The following is a 20,925-nucleotide window of genomic DNA, read 5'->3' on the forward strand; positions in this document are numbered from 1 at the left end:
ACTAGCAGTACAGCCCAGAACTAAGGGAATCATCTCTTTGGCAGCCCATTTGACAAAGTAAATAAATTAAACTTATGCTTAAGACATACTTGACAAGAAACTGGACAAGTCAGCCAGAGTTTTGCCTTTTTTTTTTATAAAGAAAAACAGTGTTGATATCCTTAACAAAATTCTACATTACCCTAAATGCATGTTCCTTTGTAAGATGATAAACAAGCTGTAAAGAAGGTGCACAATACTAGGTACAGTCAGTTTTAAGTTAAAAAAAAGTTTCACATTTTTACATAGTATTTACTGGACGGTCCTATGCTTTGATGGTACAATTGGTAAGAGTAAAAAGAAAATAACAAAAATCACAAGAAATCTCAGCTGGAAATTATATAATACACTATTTTAAAAAGTGGTTTCATTGCATCATTCATTAGTTTCTCTGGGATACAGTATTTTTAAAAAGTGATTAGAATGGATGAACATTTTCAGGAACAGTATGACTGGTGTAAACATTTTCCCATGCTGCTATTTCCATCCATATAGCCTGTATTTTGTGCCATACAGGTTGTGGTTCAGCTTTTACCTTTTAAAATAACTGAGCAATAGGTTTCTCAATACATGGTAAAAATATATCACAGCAAGGGAGATAAGATCCAAAGACACTTTGAAATTCTTCAGTCCACTTTCACAACACTGTAAATCTTACTAACAAACCAGAAGCAGACAAAAAATCCAATCGTCCCTAAAACAAGAATATGGTTAAAATAGTTAGTTTACCTTCCATACATGCTTCTGGAGCAAGTCTAGTAGCAGGCAAATCCAGCAGGGCAAAATATCCCATTATCCTTCAGTTACCTATGTAGAAATAAAAGTGCACTTTTTAACTTTTAACAATGCACATTTACCCTGGACTAATTATCAATTTCAAAGCTAAAAGATTTTTTAGGATTGCTTGCATGATGTGCCCCTAAAAAACTGAACAGTTATAAAATTACATAAATCACTCATTAGCAGCCACATGGATACTCTAAATCAACTAGTAGTTAATTTCCTCAACTGTATACTACACGTAGAATGTATACATATGCAAAGGCCATGTCCAGCTAAAATTATACACTGTCTTTAGGTCATACACTACTGCAATGCCTTGTGGTCTAGTGCAGTGGTTTTCAAATCGTCATTCACCACCCAGAACTGGGTCGTGAAATGGAAGGGACTGGGTCGTGGCGACTCTGGTCAGCACCACCAACCGGGGCATTAAAAGTCCCGTCGGCGGTGCTGCCCAGCTAAGGCAGACTAGTCCCTACCTGTTCCGACACCGCGCTATGCCCCAGAAGTGGCCAGCAGTAGATATGGCTCATACGTGAGGGGGCCTCGGGGCAGAGATGGTGCTGCCCTGCCCCGAGCACCATCTCTGCACTCCAATTGGCCGGGAACTGGGGGGAGCGGTGCCTGCAGATGAGAGCTGCATGGAGCTCCTTGCGTGCCTCCACCTAGGAGCCAGACCTGCTGCTGGCCGTTTCCAGGGTGCAACGCGGTCTGCGATGCCAGGACAAGCAGGAAGCCTGCCTCAGCACCGCAACTGTGTCGCTGACTGGGAGCTGCCAGAGGTAAGCCCGCACCCCCAATGCTGTGCCCCAATCCCCTGCCCCAGCCCTGAGCCCCCCCAAACCTGGAGCCCCTTCCTGCACCCCAAACCTCTCATCCCTGGCCCCAGTCCAGAACCTGCACCCCCACCCCAGAGCCCTGTATTGTGAAGGCCACTGCACTAAGTTGCGGTGTATGAATGACTGACTGAGCAGAGTGGGCCCAATTCTTCCCTGTCCAGCACCTGGTGTAGTAACATACAGAAGTGATAAATGGGTATAAAACGTTAGATTAGGATGATGTCCCACGTAAGCAATTCTATGATATTGGCACTGACCAACCAGTTAAGATTAAAATACAAACCAAGTAACATCTGGGTGAGGTGAATACAAGTGAAGGAAACAGTTATTATTTTAAAGGCTGCAGCTTTAGCTATATCATTTACTTCAATATGATGGACAAGAAGGTTGGGATTTTCAGAGGCTCCCAAAGGAGTTAGGTGCCCGACTGCCATTGTTTGAAATGTTATCAGCTAGCGTGGCACACTGGTGAGACACTGATGCCAGTTACACAAGTCAGCACTGGCATTTTCAGATTCTCTTTCCTCTGAGCACCTCTCTCATGAAAGCCAGTCTTGAAATACAAGCACACAGCTGATAGTTTCTCTCACCTGAAATCTTGCCTAGATTGCTATCCTTTGTTGCTTTATTTAAAATATCATTCCAATAAATATCTGAACCAGCTTGTTAAACAGGACACCCTATCCTGCAGAGGGGTCACTATTACTAAAATTGATACCAGGCATGTATACTTATAACATGTTGCCCAATTCAAAAACACATCTATGTTTACCAAAAAAACCAACAAGGTTATTTGTTTATAAGCGGTCTAATCTGTTACCATTCAAAGCTACTTCAGTTTCTTTCACAAAGCATGGTCAAAAGCAAATCAGAATTTTCTGAAAGAATCTGTACAGTGTCTACTGATTCAAGTTACACATTCATATGACTGGCTATTTAGTTATCAGACTGCAAGAAGGCTTTCAGTCTCAGGTGAAATATCAGATGGAACACAGAACAGGAAAACCCACACACTCTTCTCATTGTGGATTCTACTCACTGTCGATGTTAATTAGTAAACATCACTGATTCAGACTGGAAATATAACTTACTCTCTGAAAAATTTTCTGTTAGCACTCTACTGTTATTCCACAATAGGGATAGGAATTCAGCTTTGATAGACACTTCTCTTTGCCCCATAATATTGTGAAAAATCCAAATCCCTACATACATTCCCCTGACATCCTTGTAAGGCCTTGATTTGTTCTAGAATCAAGCATTACCATTGCAGCTTTTTATATTTTTTATTTAGTTTAAGTGATCCCAAGCTGCCTGCAAACTTACAAAGATATATGAATATGGATTTAGGTGGACATGCATTTAAGAAATTACTTTTTTTTGGTAGAGCTATCTTCAAAGGGATGTCCTTCACAATTACTTTAAGATTCTAACTTTCCCTGATAAGCCCATAGAGCTCATCCATAGAAATGAAAGCATCAGCTCACTGCAAACCATTATGTATCTTCTCTCTGATTCTACAGAAGTGTAAATGTAAGCTTGTTTTTTTATGATAGTTATTTAGAATTCATGAAACTGATAGTCTCAAGTAAAATCCCTACCCCAAGAGGCAAAATATGACCAATATACCAGAAAGAGCTGACAATTCAGCTTGCTTGATTTTTTGTCCTCGGCTTCTGAATACTTTAGGCAGTAATACGTAATAGCACTTAGCAACAGTTTTCTTTCGGTGTATTTGGAAAGAATATCATGAGCTAACATTTAACTGGGTAACATCAAGTTATTAGTAAACTATTTCTTTAATTTCACTTCAATATTAAAAACAGAATTACTGCACCAAATAATTCCAAAACACTTCAAAGCAGACTGTCCTATTCTACCTCGGCATTTCTAGCTTTATTGTTTAATGAAGAAAAAACATTCAGAGCACGAACAGCATGTAAGAAAGCAAATATCAGCACTTGGCTGATACTTATGTATCTTAAAAGCTCTTTGTATCATACTGGTTTCAATCACTGCCCAGTGGTGGATGCTTCAGAATCTCAGATTCTAAACACAATCTACCTGGAAGATCAAAACTCAATTTTGAACATGGCATTAACTCACAAGTGAAAGTGATGTTCAAAAATAGAGGTCACTATAAAGCAACATGTTTTGACTAAACTCAACTATTTTTTGTCCCCAAGTATAAAATCCATGTAATCATAACTATCACCAGTTAAAATAGTGTCTGTTTTGATGTACACGATAATTGTTAGATTTGGCCAGCTTGATTATATACTGGTAACAGTCATTATTTTAAATATTCCCAAGTATTTGTTTATCCTCAGTATTCAGCTCCTACTTGGCTATTCACTATGATCTCTTTTGTGGAGACCAAAATATCACACCATGTTGCCATATGATATATGAACTGTTAATGATGACTTTTATATTGGATTTCAGCTACTGTGATGTAAAAACATTTTCAAATATAGTAAAACAAGATACCTATTGCTAACATAACTGGAATAGGTCAAGGTCCCACTCCTGCAAATAGTTATGCACGTGAGGATATGTACTCACGTGAGCAATTCGTTAACTCATGTCAGTAACTTTACTCACATTCAGAAGTGTTAGCAGGATTGGGCCCTTATTACAGTTTAATTTACAAAGTGGGTGCTACTAAGGAAAAGTCATGATAAACCAAACAAAACTCCTCTAACCTTGGTTGGATTGTCTCGGTATAGTAGTTTACTATCCACCCAAAGCACAGATTGTTAAACTAATTAGAAAGGATAAACTAACATTCTGTTTTGAATGTTATCAACGACTCAACTCTGAATTGCTAATTAATGGGAAATTACCATGTACAGAATTTAGAAAACAGTCACTTCCTAAAATAATATGATTCCACAGTGATTTCTTCATGAAATGGTTATAGAAAGTAGTGCTACTATTAATGTGGTTTATAGAAGTTAACACGTGAAAACAACAGAATTACACATTATTGTAGTTTTTCAAGTCTCCCCATCAGGGACTCCAGGATCAACACATCTGAAGTTCTTAGTACCATTTCAGCAGCTGCAATGGCAATTTAAATAATCATTTTATAGGTGAAAAGAATATTTTTAATTCTACCAATTTATGTCTTCTAACTTGAAATTGGCAGAGTAGCAGCTAACCTAGACACACATTAACATATTGCTTTAGTTTAAAAATAATTAAAACGGTTTTAACTATAGATTTCTTTTTTGTAAATTACAACAGGCATCTGGAGCTTCTCTGTTTTGCCAGGATTTAAGCAGGGGTTTAACTGGCAACATGCCACATTTCATGTTTGCTTTCTAATAATTTAAAATTGGAAGAATTAAATCCTTCTCATTTGCAATTTTAAGAGACTCCAAATTGCAGATACAATCCACAGCCTTCCCCCCTCACCCCCCAATGAAAAGGGAAGAAGAGACAGACTTCAGTAGGGTGTAAATAATGAGAAAGAAGAAATATAGCAAATACATGGTAGCTAACATCATTAAACATAATTTACAGAGGGTATTTGGTTCACTTTGCTCAGAAATGCATGCACAGTGCTGTTTTGTTACCTCAGATGGTCATTCCAGTTTCAGACATAAAAAAGATCAGGCTCTCTTCCCCTCTCAGCTGCAGGGCTTAAATAGTAAGAAAAAATCCACCAGCTTTTACAGTGCCCAGGAAAATACAGAAGAAAAACTGCCTAGAGACAGTTGTGTGTGATTTGGCCATATAAACCTAGCCCTGCCTCAGTGCAAAAGACTGGACTAAATGATCTATCAAGATCCCTTCCACTCCTACATTTCTATAATTCTAGATCTATGTTCAGTGAATATAAATATTTGTTTTCAATAAGCAGGTAGATGTCTTTTAGAGGTAGCAATGAGTTATCTGTCAGTGTCTTGTAGCTCGTCAGTAATAGGATACTAGAAATTAACATCAGTAGTCACAGTTTAAAATAACCCTCTATATACACAAGACATTTTCTCTATAATTCTACCACTCGTGCTTTGGGATTCAAAGTGAAATACCACATGTAAGGTAGGACTGTGTGAACTCTACATCTTGCAGCACCAAGATAATGAAAGATTATTATAAAGATGTGAGCCTGAGCATGAACAAGATGCAATTTTCTGCAAACAAAACAGGTTCAAAAAAAGATATTTTCCTCTTCAGTATGAAACTTTCTGGGCCAAATTTTCAGGTCAAGCCCCAAAATTACTCTTGGAGCCACTTGCTTATGAATGTTAGGATAATTCTGTAGGAGATGCCTGGTTTGCATGAGTAATTTCAGGGGCCACATTTCAAAGTATGGCTCTCTATTTGGAAGTCTACGGTGTGTGACGTTTTATCCCCCTGAATGTTCATCTTGTTAAAATTGTGGCAACTCTTACCTGGCATCTCATTCTCCATTCATCACCATTTGCCTTTTCACCACTTTTCTTCAGGTTTCCTCAGAATAAAGGTACCTTACTGAGGTCTTAATCATAGATTCAAGGATGGCAGCAAATCCAAATTGAGCAAGCAAAAATTGCTTCTCTCCAACAGCATTGAAGTCACACTAGTAAGTAGCCAGGCTCCAAATCCACTTCTCTCCACAATTAGCATATGGCAAGCAACAAATAACAAGCTCAAATGAACTAATCTCAGCAAACATAATGACACTAGAGAAGTGGGGACAGAGCAGCAGCAGAGAAGAGACTGGTGCTGTAAGCAACCTTAAGCGGCCAAAATATTTATTTTTATAATTTTTTTACTTATTAACTGAATGTAAATGAGGATCTGCCTAGAAGAGATGGGGGAATCTAGGAAAGGACTTTTATTAGCCTATCACTTGCTCCCAAGAATCTCCCCAGATGTTTGAATAATTGTGGCTTTTTAAAAAAAATAATTGTATATGTCTCGAAATGGTGACGCATGCCAAATGAGTTGCCAACTCTTCTCTGTAGATTTATATATGCATGCTGTGTTATTATAAGACCCCATCACTGCAGTACCTGAACACCTCATGGTCTTTAATGTGTTTATCCTCACACACACACACACACTTGTGAGGTAGAAAAGCGTTCTCTCCATTTTACAGAGGGAGAACTGAGGCACAGAGACTTCAGGCTTGTCTACACTTATGGATAAACTCGGCATGGCTGCGATCGATGCAGCAGTGTCGATATAGTGGGTCTGGTGAAGACCTGCAAGGTCAGTGGGAGATTGTCTCCTGTCAACACAGCGCAGTGTAGAAACTTCTGTAAGTCGACCTAAGTTACGTCGACTTCAGCTATGAAACATACATAACTGAAGTAGCATAATTTAGGTCAACTTACAGCTTTAGAGTAGATCGGCCCTTAGTAAATTGTCCAAGGTTACAAAGGAAGTCTGTGGCACAGCACGGAATAGAAGTCAGATCTCTGAAAGCCCAGACTTGCACCCTAATCACTGAGCCATCCTGCCTTTCTAAGTGCTGAAAGTTACAGCCACAGTCACAAGAGGCCAGATTTAGATCCTTCTCTTGAACAAATGAGGAAGCCTGAAGTGAATAACCACCTAGAAGTCTCCATAGCATGCACCCATTGAACATCAGTGGAGAAGGAGGTTTCTTGGATTAGCCAAGTGCTTGCCGACTCACTGCAGTACTAAAGACCTTTCTGCTGAACCTGGACCTCACAATCCCTAGCCTTTTCTGTGGGGCTGGGGAAAAGAGCTGATGATGTGATCAATAAAATTCACACATTCTTCATACTCTACCAGAAAGCTAACATCTAGTTCTGGAAAAAATCCTGTTCCTCACATTATTCTCCAAGTTTAATTATATCAGAAGATATGAGAAAAGTACATTCTAGTAGACCACAGTCCTGCCTGCATTTCAACAGCACAATGCTGGAAGTGTCCCCACACTGTCTAACAACGTGTGGCAGTCCCCATTTGCTTCATTTCACCAGGGCCGCCCAGAGGATTCCAGGGGCCCGGGGTCTTCAGCGGCGGGGGGTCCTTCCGTTCCGGGACCCGCCGCCGAAGTGCCCCGAAGACCCGCGGCGGGAGCCCCACCGCGCCGAATTACCGCCGAAGCGGGACCCGCCACCGAAGTGCAGCCCGGTCTTCGGCGGTAATTCTGCGGCGGGGGGGCCCCCGCCACGGGTCTTCGGGGCAGTTCGGCAGCGGGTCCCGGAACGGAAGGGCCCCCCGCCGCCGAATTACCGCCGAAGACCGAGCTGAACTTTGGCGGCAGGTTCCGTTCTGTCTTTGGCGGTAATTCGCCAGCGGGGAGTCCTTCCGGGGCGGAAGGACCCCCCACCGGCGAAGACCGGGAGTGAAGAAGCTCCTGCGCCCGGCCCCGCAAGAGTTTTCCGGGCCACCCGGAGCGAATGAGGGACCCCGCTCCAGGGGCCCCGAAAAACTCTCGTGGAGGCCCCTGTGGGGCTCGGGGCCTGGGGCAAATTGCCCCTCTTGCCCCCTCCCTCTGGGCGGCCCTGCATTTCACTAGGTTCAGAACTCCCAAGATGTGCAACTCCTCCCCAAACTTTTTTTTTGGGGGGGAGGAGGAGGGCAAGTTTTGTTCAACAGATTCCTAACCCCTCTTTTCTTCTTTGCATATGCAAGTTATGCAACATCGCATCTGCTTTACCATCTGGCATTTCAAGTATCTGATGGCTCTGGGTATTCTGTATCTATCACATACTCAATACCAGTTCACTACCATGTGAATATTTGGACATCTTGCATTCATTATCAAGTTAAAGAAGTTGAAAATAAAAATTTCCAGTCCCTATACACTGCGTGTAATATTTGCAGTTTAAAATCTTTACATTTAGTAATAGTTATATTTAGCATTCAGATAACTTTACATTTTCAAAACCTTTACAAATATTATCTGTTGTAAGGATTAATTAGGTACGTGTTAGCCCCATTTTACACACTGTGAACACACATCAAGATGTTGAGCGACTTGTAACAGTTAGTGTCCGCATGTCAGGATTAAATCTTCCAGTCCCACATTCATCCTTCTAGCAAAGGCCATTCTCATTTTTAGTCTCTGTTTCTTACTTTTCATTTACGTTCATTATATATGATCAGCAATCGTCATTCCTTTCATTTTGTGACTTCCTAAGGAATTTTCAGTATAAAAGCTTTTCTGTCAAGGGCACTTTGAAAATGTAAATCTATAATGTTCTTAAGTCCCTGTTACACTACAATGCAATAATCAAGGAAACTTAAGTTAGAAATGTACCATTGCAAATTAGATTGTAGATCTTCAAGTTAGGAACAATAAGTTATCTGTACTGTTATGTCCCTAGCGTGCATATTGTTGGGTGAGTGTATAATGGTAGCAGCAGACTCAAACCATGTTTAATATCAAAATTGCTGTTTTTTTCCAAACAAGTGTTAACTTGACTCTGGCTATCATGATCAGAAAATAGTAAACCAGAAGTCCTGGACCCATTGCACTGAATTTCACCGATAATGCTGCACTTACCTGTAAAAAGGAAAAATATCAAAACCATAATCATAGTATACCCAAAGTATAAAATGGTACTAGCAATTCCCTTTATTTGGAATTTAAAGAAGTAATGAACCGCAAAAATAAAAAGATAAACGGCTGTAAAGCTGCTTGTTAAGAACGATCTCCACCACCAATGATAATCCTGAAAGAAATAATAAACCATTTCAGGAAAAAATTCAGACTAAAACTGCACTTTTATTATTTCAAAGCAAATAATAATTTACAAGTCTATGAAATATTAAATTAATTATTGGCATATTTTTACATTCATACTGTTGCTTAAACTCCTTTTTATTAAAATTATGCTTTTCCAGTTGCTATTTCTTTCTCAAAGTCAATTCTGTCAGGATGTTTCAACTATGAACGTGAAATTCTGTTATCCACGATCAAGACTGTATTTAGGGTTTTTCTGGTAACTGTAGAAACTAGGGAACTACAGCAAATGTCTCTTCAGTCTACAAAGTCTCAGCAGAATATGCTGGGGACTAAATTGTAATTTTTTTGTTTTGTTTTTTAGATTTTAAGAAGTTGCAGAATTATACATTTTCACAAGAAAACTAAGCTTGTATTTACATAGCGTAATGTGTTAGCAAGTAACTATTAATCCATTAAAACAATAATTTTACAGGCATGTAGCAGCTCTCATTCTCAAGGATCCCAAAGCACCTTGCAACATATATAGGGTACAAATATTCACCACAGAGATGCAGCCACAAGAGGCAACACGGTAGTAGTTTAACAGCACAGCACAACTAAAGTACTCAAAAATGAAAATGAACACAGTATGGCTGAGGACCAAATCTTCAAAAGACTGCCAACATACACACCCCTTGGTGAGGGAAGGGATAGGTGCATACCTATGTTAGGTGGCAAACAAAGTTAACCAAATCTGGTACTGAAGCTGCAATAGAACTAAGTTATGCTGTGGCCAGTGTATCTGAAACCTCAACTCATGTTTTACAGGGAATATTCACAAATGGTACTTCATTCTTTTACTGTTATTTTAACTACGTATAGAGAATTTGCAAGTGTCATTTTTTTTGCGAAAGTGTTAGCTTTGTATCTGATTTTAATTTATTTAAACCACAAGAATTATTTTGTTGGAGATTGCTAGAAATTTTTTTAAATACCCCTTTTCAGAAGGGACAAAATTACTGAATCCATACACTACAAAATACCTCATTCGCAGTTAATTTGAAAACAACATCTCTCCCCCTTTATAAAGCCTCCAAAGCTGAGCACTGACATGTTATGCCCAACAGTTGCCTTCAGTCAAGCTGTTCATAACATTAAAAAGTATACCTCTGCCAGACCAGCTGGAGTGTCATTTCCTATTTTGTGGCTCCTCTACTATTACAGGACCATTCCGGGGCATAAAACGAGAGCTTGCACTGCTAGCTGCAGCGACAAGGCAGAAATTGCCTTTTTTGAAAATTTAACTTGTATATATTACAAAACACAGGCCAACAACATAACCAGGCCAAAGGTACATACAATCGCTATACAGAATCCTGGCAATACATCCACAGTGTCCACGGTGTCCAGCACTTTGCAGAGGTGGCCCTGCATAGGCATCCTTGCAAACTTCACTCTGACACGTCCCAGCTAGCTATGCATTGTGCTGTCATGATATATGCATCAAAATAATATGTTCATTTACCTCTGCACATAGATGGAAATAGCACAGCAAGACTGTAGCCTCAGAACACGTAATAAAGAAGAATTATAAACACTAAGAACAGGAAACCAAACATGTAGTACATTTGATGGGACCTAAAACACACAAAAGAAATCTGTGTCAAATTAGTGTTCACTCTTTTTTGTGTTACATACCTAAGAAATAAGTAATCAGAAAACAGAAAAGGCTTTGTCTGCATTGTTGACATACTCCTATAAATGTTCAGCCTGTACCTGCTATCCCTCTACCTTCATGAGTAAATACGCTGCTTACACAATTGCATTGTTAAAGGGGAAGGGCACTTCAAAGCTATAGCATAGTTTTGTAAAACAATTAGACCCTGACTACATAGGCCAGGGAAATCATTCCTTTCCCTCACCTTTCTGTCAAGGACTGTTCTCACTAGTAAGGTACTATCATGATTTCAAATCTCAGGGCCTCTGAGCCCTAATGCTCCATTGGCTCTCTCTTGTGCTGCTCTTCAGCTTAACATCTACCTCCTTCACATTGCTGCAATTAGTCCTCCAGCAGTCTTATTTCACCATGGTACACCTTCTAACAGTCGCTCCTCCACTCCCAGACTCCTACCCCTAGACAAATCAATCTTACTCCAGTCCAAGGGTCATCTAAATGCTTGACCATACAAAAATGCACCCTTTCCTACCAAGTGCATAAATATCATCTTGTTCATGAGATGAGGGAAGAAGCATTAACGCATATGTAATAATTAGAAGGATGCAACTACTACAATTTAAGGGATTTGAGAAAAAGGGAATACTGGCAATCTCCTAATGTCTCCCTCCTGAATTTTCCCTCATTCTGCCTGTAATGGTGTTTAGTATTTTTAACTATATAACTAGACAGGCCAATATAAAAGGTGTCTGTTTGGAAGCTGCCTACATTTTGCAAACGTGTCTCATCTTACCACAATCAAGACCCCAGTTGAGGATTACTGGTGAAAGGTGAATAAATGCCCAACAGTATATTTTACTTTCTATACATTTAAACCTTGCAATCTTATTCCTGTAGAACATCCTTCTGAGTGGATGTAATATCAGGATATGGAGTGTACCAAAATAATCTAGCACATTAGGTATTTTTCATATGACAATCAAATGCTAAGTTTAACATTTTGGTTATGTCTGCACTATGAATAGCTACACTGGTCAAATACTTATATGCAAGACTAAAACAAACTGCACTTTAACCATGTTCCTGAATTTTGTTGCAGCCCTGTGACATCCAAGGTCTTGGCCTCGTTCAGAAACACAGTTGAAAACAGTTTTGTCCTCCTGACCATGCAAGACCACCACAGTGCTTTAACTGTGTCAAGGGTCTATCAAATTTTAATGGAGTCCTGCAACACATTAAGTCCCATTATACCATGACAAGCTAATGTATAAGGCCAATTATGATAATGCTTTCACATTAGTGCTTCTCTTTTGATCTTTCTGGTTCCAGACAAAATGCAAAATAAATGTATTGTCTTAAAGTTCTCAATAAGGGCAAGAAGTTTTTATTTTAATTGTACATATTATATGCTTAGATTCTGGAGAATTCTGAAAAGTCTTCAGCAAGACCATCAATCCTAGGAGTTTGTGGATTTTTCTGACTCCACAGTTGGGGGTTCTCCATGTACATGTAAATTTTTTTGGTTTGTTATACCAAGCTTGAACTGACAGCCCAGCCTGCCTATCAAGTAAACATACAATACTCACCAAATACTGTTTAGAATGAAAAAAAGCTGAATAAAAATACAACCAAATGGCAAGATGCCGCCCATGATGATACCCGGCAATGACTTTATGAAAAATGACTGCTCCAGGATCTGACGAGGAATCTGGTTTGTATGAACTGGGTGTTCAATAGGCTTTGAGAGAAATTAATACAATTAAAAAAAGACAAATACCTTGTTACTATATTATTGACAGTTAAGATATGAAAGTGTCAAAGGAATCAAAGACATTTTAGATGATTTTTTCCTAATATCAGCTCCTAGGAACTTGACATGTTTAACTCTCTCATTATATTCATCCATAAACTGTGCCAGATGCCACTGAGCTACATCACATCTCTAAAGATTACAAACTAATGCACAAACAACAAACAGTTATTTTTAGACACTCCATTTCAGTGGTGACCTAGCAAATTTCAATATGCAGGAGGGAAAGGTCTTTATTTAGTTTTTGATGGAATCACTGATTTTTTTCTAGATGTGTTAACAATTCAGAGGACTGTAGCTCACAAACTGCATAGACAAGAGGAACATCAATAAGTTTGTGTTCTTAAAAGAGAGACTCCAAATGGCCAGAAAAATATTTTGAAAATCAGTTTATATTCTTGTCTACCATACAAAAAGATCAGAAGTTGGAAAACAGTTCATTTCAGAATGGACAGCCATATGCATCTTAGCCAAATTTTGTTGTTTTGATGTTGACAGCTAACACACTAACGCCGCATGGATAAATACTAGATATTAGAACAGAAAAGTATTCTGCTGAGTGGCAGATAAGACACACTTAAACAATGTACTCAAAAACTACCTTTTCTTTGAATCCAAAATATGCACCAATGAAGGTTAATGGGACAGAAATTCCAAACCACATTGCCAGGATAGCAACCAAAGGGGATGGCAGCTGATGATCTCTTCACCCACAGAATAAGATTCATAATGAAGAAATCAGCAAAGACAATTCGGAGGGGGGGGCGGGATTTTCTCACTGGCAGTGTAAAATCAGAAAAGAATTAAATATTTTTAGGTAGTTCATAAAACTAAAAGTTTATGAATATTCACTTGTAGTCTATTTCATTCTCTATTCATTAAATATTGTTTCCCCACTACTTCATAAATAGTGGTAATTATTTTAGGGCCCTCGTGACAGATAATTGTCTCTAATCTTTAGGGGGTTTTTAGCAATAAGGCCACTTATTTGGAAGACCTTTAATTGGCTATAAACAAACCCAGGGAACATGAAGAGCTACTATCACAAAAAACATTACATGGTGTGTTTTAGCAAACACTCTCTTGACTGTACTGTACTTTGCCAGCCCTTCCTTTCCCATCACAGCTTATTGTCTATTAATGTCTTTTCTAATGAACTTGTTCCTTCTACCAAATTAATTCAGCACTGGCAAAACTCACCGTTCAAGATACCACGAACCATATCAGAGTGAATGCGGTAGGAGGGCTACCATGGGCTAATCTTAGGCCGAACTTATTGTTACAAGCTAATCTCTCTTCAGCCATGGGACACAATACATAAAAACAAAATACTTCAGTAACATAGCTCCTTCTGAAACTGAATCTCTTAAAATAGTACAAAGATATGATGTTTGGGGGGGTAAGTAATTTTCATAAATCTAATGCTACTTACATAGAGTAATAAATGTCAATGAAAATGTGTGTTCCTTGATCCAAGAAGATGAATAACAGCATTCCCTTCCTTGGAGGACTAAATACATCTTCATGAACCAACTTCCAACCAAATTCCTCTTGGGCATCTTCCTGCATAATAGCAACATCTTTATTAAATATACATAATTCAGCAGTGAATTAATATAAGCAAGATGTGAAACATGCTTTCAAAGTTTGATTAAATTTCAGTTTGGCTCCAAAGGCAGACTAATTGTATTGATTAATCACTCATTGATTTTACAATCCCCTCATGGTTTAATGGGGGAAAAAAGGCAAGATTGATCATGAAAATACTTGCCTTTGAGAGTGTCAGAGAAACAAACACTGTAATTAACAAAGATCCTCATAAGACAAATGTAAATGTAAAGCAAAACAAAGCATTCCATTTAATTCCACTTGGAATACAGCAGTTCACGTTGGTTTAAATATTTATCTCAAAGAATATCAGTCTCAATAACGATAACGGTAAGGAATGATGGGATGGTTTATTTTGCTTTACTTCATAAGTGCAAATTTGGTCTCCCTATGCTCCAAATATCTTGCCTGTTAATTCCTGAGATGAGACCATAGTGTTCTTCATTATGTTGCAATCGTGTTGCTAAATAAACTAATGTAGTCTCTGAGTTTTAGGGAATATCAGTCTGGAGGAACTAAGCAGCAGCCAACTCTGAAAAAATGGTGGTTTCCAACAAACATGGCACTTCCCAAATACCTGTGCCCCATTCAGTCAAAGAGTGCTGGGTTCCCTACCCATCCCTACCCATCCTAACTGTAATCAGTAAATATTTCCCTGGGGTGTTTGGTCCCAAAATCAAACATTCACAGAAAAGAGGTGGGAAGGAAGGGAAACAGAACTGCATGACTGACAATGACATCTTTTCATTTCCTCTGGATCATTTTATCATCTCCCTAGTGTGAGGAGCTTTGTGTCCGCCTTGTTATTAATAAATTACTCTCAAGAGCTGGGGGTATGCTAGAAGTGGGATTTTTCTTTTAATGCGTACAGAAGACAATTTTACAGCAAATGTTATGTCAGCAGGGAATCAGAAACCATAGATCCACAGTTAGGTAACAGAGAACATGATTATTAAGGTGTAACGTGGACGAGATGCTGCCAAAGTCAGTATCATAATAAATTCTCCTCCAGGAGAAAAGTCTTCTAGTTACAAAATTGTACCAAATTCACTTCAAGTTGATACATTTAACCAATAAGAGCAATATAATGATTTTGATTTTTGCCATTGCATTGGATTCACAGAAACCTAACTACTGCAGTATAGAAATGTTCAGCTTGCCTTTGTAGCCATCACTTGACGAATTTACTTGTTAGTGTCCCTCACAAGGCATCCAAGTATGTGCACAGTCACTCAACATTAAGTTCTTTGAAATATCTGAGTAGCACCCACACCTCACCTTTGCTTACCCCTAAGGTTTGTCCTTCCACATTAAAAGTTTGTCAAATCGAGGTGGGAAACTGAACCTCTTAATCATATTTATACCAAGTACTCCCTTATTTGGAGAAACTGAAAATTTTAGTAAGGCCTCTTATTACTCTCAAAGAGCAGATATGTCTACATACTCCAGACTTTTGCTTCATTACTTATACTAATCCCTAGATGGCTTCAAAACTGTAGTGAATAGATTATTCTTCCTAGAAAATAAGCTCATCTAAAAGCCATAAGAGTTCTACTCACAGGAGAATCAATCTGGTTGTATCTTCTGCAATATCTTTACAAAGAGTCCTCAATATCATCATAGCCACCAAGCCAGACAAGAAGAGAACAATTATGGGGGAATTCATTCTACTGTACATAGAGGAAAATTCAAACTGACAATCACATAAGAACATAAGAAGGGCCATACTGGGTCAGACCAAAGGTCCATCCAGCCCAGTATTCTGTCTGCCGACAGTGGCCAATGCCAGGTGTCCCAGAGGGAGTCAACCTAACAGGTAATGATCAAGTGATTTCTCTCCTGCCACCCATCTCCACCCTCTGACAAACAGAGGCGAGGGACACCATTCCTTACCCATCCTGGCTAATAGCCATTAATGGCCATCCACTCTTTTTAGAGAGACTACAATACATACACATACAATACATACATATGTGCACATCTGAAGTCTGTAGCATATGTTTAGATACCAAGTTTTTGTTTAAATTGTTCTGTCAGATGTTTTAATTTTAATGTTTTCCTACATATAAAAGAAATTACAATATAACGTAATACCATAAAATAAACAAATAGTAAAACTCCTGTGAAGCCATTCTGCCTAAGGGCAGAGAATGCTAGAGAATCTCAAGCCCACCTGTTTCTGTTAAATAGATTTCATTGTATTTCATATGTATAAAATCCATGTAATTCCATTAAACAAATTAGTTTCATATAAAATATCAGATTATTTCATGTACAGTATATATATAGCATAAAAGCTTCACTGACCATATATTTTGTATTTAAAAGCAGCAGCTAATATTAAAAACAAAAGCCAACCTATTCATACAGATTGTCAAATAAAGGTTATCAGAGCAAACCAGATGGTAATGGTAAGAAAACTGATAAGCAGTAACCTCCCAGAAGTTCTATGGAACAAGATGATAAAGCAACCTCTATGTTTTTACTTTGCTTTTGGATACTAATGGCACATTCCTTTGGTGACATGCAATACTTTAGTTGCTCCCAAGAGATCCAAGACTGATAAAAGTTGCTTCACATATTGAAACAAGGAAGTTCATTTGCTTGGAAACTAACAGACTTCATTGTACATGTAAGAGTTACATATCCTAAAAACTGCAAGACAAGATCTTTGTGCTTCACAGCAAGATTATTTATTCATTCCATAAATTAAAAATTTTACCTAAACCACTGAATGTTGGTATGTGGCATAGACTCCAAAATGTAGTCCCATCTGGAAGCCCACTTGATATCATTTTCCTATAAACAAAACAATTTAAAAAATAGCTTTGGAGGAGTAAAGGTTTTGATGCCACTTCCTAAAGTCAGCGAGTATGCATAATCTGCTTGACTCCAATCTTTACCTTAGATACAGGTCTTTTCCCCGCCTTATACTCTTCAGTCTCTCCTTCTGACTGCTTTATTTTATTCATCTGATGAAGTGGGTTTTAGCCCGCGAAAGCTTATGCCCAAATAAATTTGTTAGTCTCTAAAGTGCCACAAGGATTCCTCGTTCTTTTTGCTGATACAGACTAACAAGGCTACCACTCTGAAACCTTTATTTTATGACTTTGTCCTTCTCTGTAACTTTTTGATTTATGTGTAATGTTTTTGGGCACAGTTTATATTAATAAGTGTTCTTCAGAGTAAAATTGTACAACGCAAGATTGAAGTCACTTCTTCATCTGAGTTCATCAAGCTACTCTGTGAAGTTACCATCCCACAATTTGTTAAATAGATCATGATTCACTGGATTAGATTTTCAGAAAACTGCATAATTCGTTATTTTTGCCTCCAACTGAACTTTTGTATGTGCTGTATGCAAACGGCGAGGGCACGAATGTGCATATTTTTGCACATGCACAGGTGTGAAAGCCTAGCACTTCTAAATGGTCCAATATGTCAGTCCATCATGGCCTCACGATCAAAAGTCAGCTACTGTAGAACAGAGAGCAGCTTTCTGTCTCCTCAGTGTGCAGGCTACAAGATCAAACTAACAAAACAGTGGCCAAACTAAAACAATGCAGGAGCGATAACAGATCAAAGCTCATTACTGTTTAAGAAATGGGCTTAGCTTGCCTTTTAAAAGTGTCCTGGATCCATAAACACCTACTACTGGCTTTACTGGTTTATTACTTTTTAAAAAATAGATATAGTCAAAAGGCAATTTAAAGTAAAGCTTAAGACAGCAAACTGCAGATAGTCAATTTTAAGGTTTCAGAGTAGCAGATGTGTTAGTAAGCTTATGCTCAAATAAATTTGTTAGTCTCTAAGGTGCAACAAGTACTCCTGTTCTTTTAGTCAATTTTAAGTGTACCTGGTATTTAAGTTGTACATAGTGACATCTGCTGGAAATGCCTGAACTAGCAGCAATTATCTGCTCTTTTGCTGAGGGAAGAACAGATGTCCCAAATTCTCAATACATTTTGTAAATTACTGAAAAAACTGATGTTTCAATTCCAATTTAGCCTCAAAATTTAAACACAAATGTTAATGGACAGCCAGCTCATCCAAGTAGTAAAATCAGAGCCTCTAAGGAGGATTGGATGGCTCAAGGGAAAAGTAATAGGTTATTGAGCATTGCACCTCAAGATTACAAGTTCAAGTCAACTTCAACTGGGTGGGAAATGAAAGCTATTATATGAAAGCTGTAAGATTGCCTTCACCAAATGAACTAGTGTTCTCAGTCCAATTCCTAGTACACAGGTGTCTTATATCACAAAAACAAATCCTAATTACCACATTCCTAGGATAGGCTGAACAGAGGCAAGTTTTGAAACAAGAGGGAAACTGAAACTAGGATGTGAGGATAGGAGGTTGCTTTTCAGATGGAGTAAAGACACATTCTCAAGTATGATTGGCTATTGCCCTGTGCTGTATTAGGTGAAATAAGGACTGATAGTCTTTGAAAACAATCTCCCTCTTTATCAAGTAGTTAATGTAGTGGTTGCAAGAGCCTGGATAAAATTATAATGAAGGCACTTTCAAACCAGACAGGACAGAAACTCAGCTGGAAAGGACTAAAAATACACTCACTTTAAGGCTCTCCTACTACCATAATTTGCACTGTTATTCATAAAACTAATATTCATAAAACCATTAAAATAGTGCAAATGTTTATACTAGACAAATATAACTGCCAGAAAGAACCTGGATCCAAACAATTTAGTGGACTGGTTACAAAAATATGAATATGCCTGCCTCAAATTTCACAGAATAAGTGTAGATCAATTCCAGTTTGTTTGTGAATTCACCAGGAATCTCCATAGAGGGACCTCCACAATTTAAATTGTTTTTATCCGTATGCTTGTAGCTAGCAAGACAGAAATGTTAAAGATTCATACCTGTTGATTGGGTAGAGAACGTCACAATTATTTAAAGGTAATTAAGACACTTGTGAAAAATTTAGCCATCTTCTTTTCTATCATTTTGCACCAGCTATATAATTTCTTTATTGAGAACAGGCTTTTGTTGCCCATAATCAAAATGGACTTGGTCTCTCTGCACATGTGAAGAGTTTGGTTTTGAGCAAACATAGTTCAGCCATTTTGGATTATGAGGATAATAGGAAAATAGATCTCCCCATTACTCAACATTCTTGCTGCAGCCAAAACTGATGTGAAGAGAAAGCTGAAACACACCAGAGAAATTGCCTTCACTGAAGAAAACACTCAGTGGCCACTAATGAGTCAGTTTTATCATCACTGAACATGAGAATGGCCATAAAGGGTCAGGCCAATGGTCCATCTAGCCCATTATCCTGTCTTCCAACAGTGGCCAATGCCAGAGGCTTCAAAGGCAATGAACGAAACAGGGAAATCATCAAGTGTCCATCCCCTATCATCCAGTCCCAGAATCTGGCAGTCAGAGGCCTAGGGACACCCAAAGCATGGGGTTGCATCCCTGACCATCTTGGATAATAGCCAATGATGGACTTATCCTCCAGGAACTTATCTAATTTCTTTTCTGGACCCAGTTATAGTTTTGGCCTTCAGAATATCCTATGTCAATGAGTTCCACAGGGTGACTGTGTGTTGTATGAAGAAGTACTTCCTTTTATTTTAAACCTGCTGCCTATTAATTTAATTGGATGACCCCTGGTTCTTGTGCTCCGCGAAGGAGTAAATAACACTTCCCTATTCACTTTCTCCACACCATTCATGATTTTATAGACTTCTATCAATTCCCCCTTAGCTGCCTCTTGTCCAAGATTAACGGTCCCAGTCTTTTAAATCTTTCCTCACACGGAAGCTGTTTCATATCCTTAATCAATTTTGTAGCCATTCTCTATATCTTTTCCATTTCCAATGCATCTTTTTTGAGATGGGCCTGACCAGAACTGCACATATTATTCAAGGTGCAGGCATACCACACATTTATATACTGGCATTATGATAATCAGGGGCGGCTCTAGGCACCAGCAAAACAAGCTGGTGCCTAGGGCGGCAAAATCTAGGGGGCGTCCCCTGCCGCCGGGGGGGGCGGCAGGCTGGGCCGGCGGACCTGCCGCAGTCATGCCTGCGGGAGGTCCACCGGAGCCCCGGGATGACTGGACCTGCCGCAGGCATGACTGCGGACGGGGCGCTCGTCCCGCGGCTCGGCTGCACCTCCCGCAGGCATGACTGCGGCAGCTCAAGTGGAGCCGCCGGAGCCGCGAACCGTCCGCAGCCGCGGGAGGTCCAGCCGAGCCAGGCGGGACCAGCGGTCCCTCTGCAGTCATGCCCGCGGGAGGTCCGCTGCTCCCGCGGCTCTGGGGCGCCTCCCGCGCATGACTGCTTGGGGCGGCCAAAAACGTAGATAATAATTACTGTCTTATTATTAATCCCTTTCCTCGTGGTTCCTAATATTGTTAGCTTTTTTGACTGCCCCTCCACATTAAGCAGAAGTTTTCAAAGAACTATCCACCACGCCAAGATCTTTTCTTGAGTGGTAGCAATTAATTTGGACTCCATTATTTTGTATGTGTAGTTGGGATTATGTTTTCCAGTGTGAATTATTT

At 39.1% G+C, this 20,925-nt stretch overlaps 1 pseudogene; it reads right to left on the minus strand.

The window, feature by feature from the left end:
• Positions 1–500: 500 nt before the first annotated feature.
• Positions 501–14,001, minus strand: LOC120371392 (annotated as a pseudogene).
• Positions 14,002–20,925: the final 6,924 nt, after the last annotated feature.

Source organism: Mauremys reevesii, linkage group 9 (genome assembly GCF_016161935.1).
Source record: "Mauremys reevesii isolate NIE-2019 linkage group 9, ASM1616193v1, whole genome shotgun sequence".
Taxonomy (NCBI): domain Eukaryota; kingdom Metazoa; phylum Chordata; order Testudines; family Geoemydidae; genus Mauremys; species Mauremys reevesii.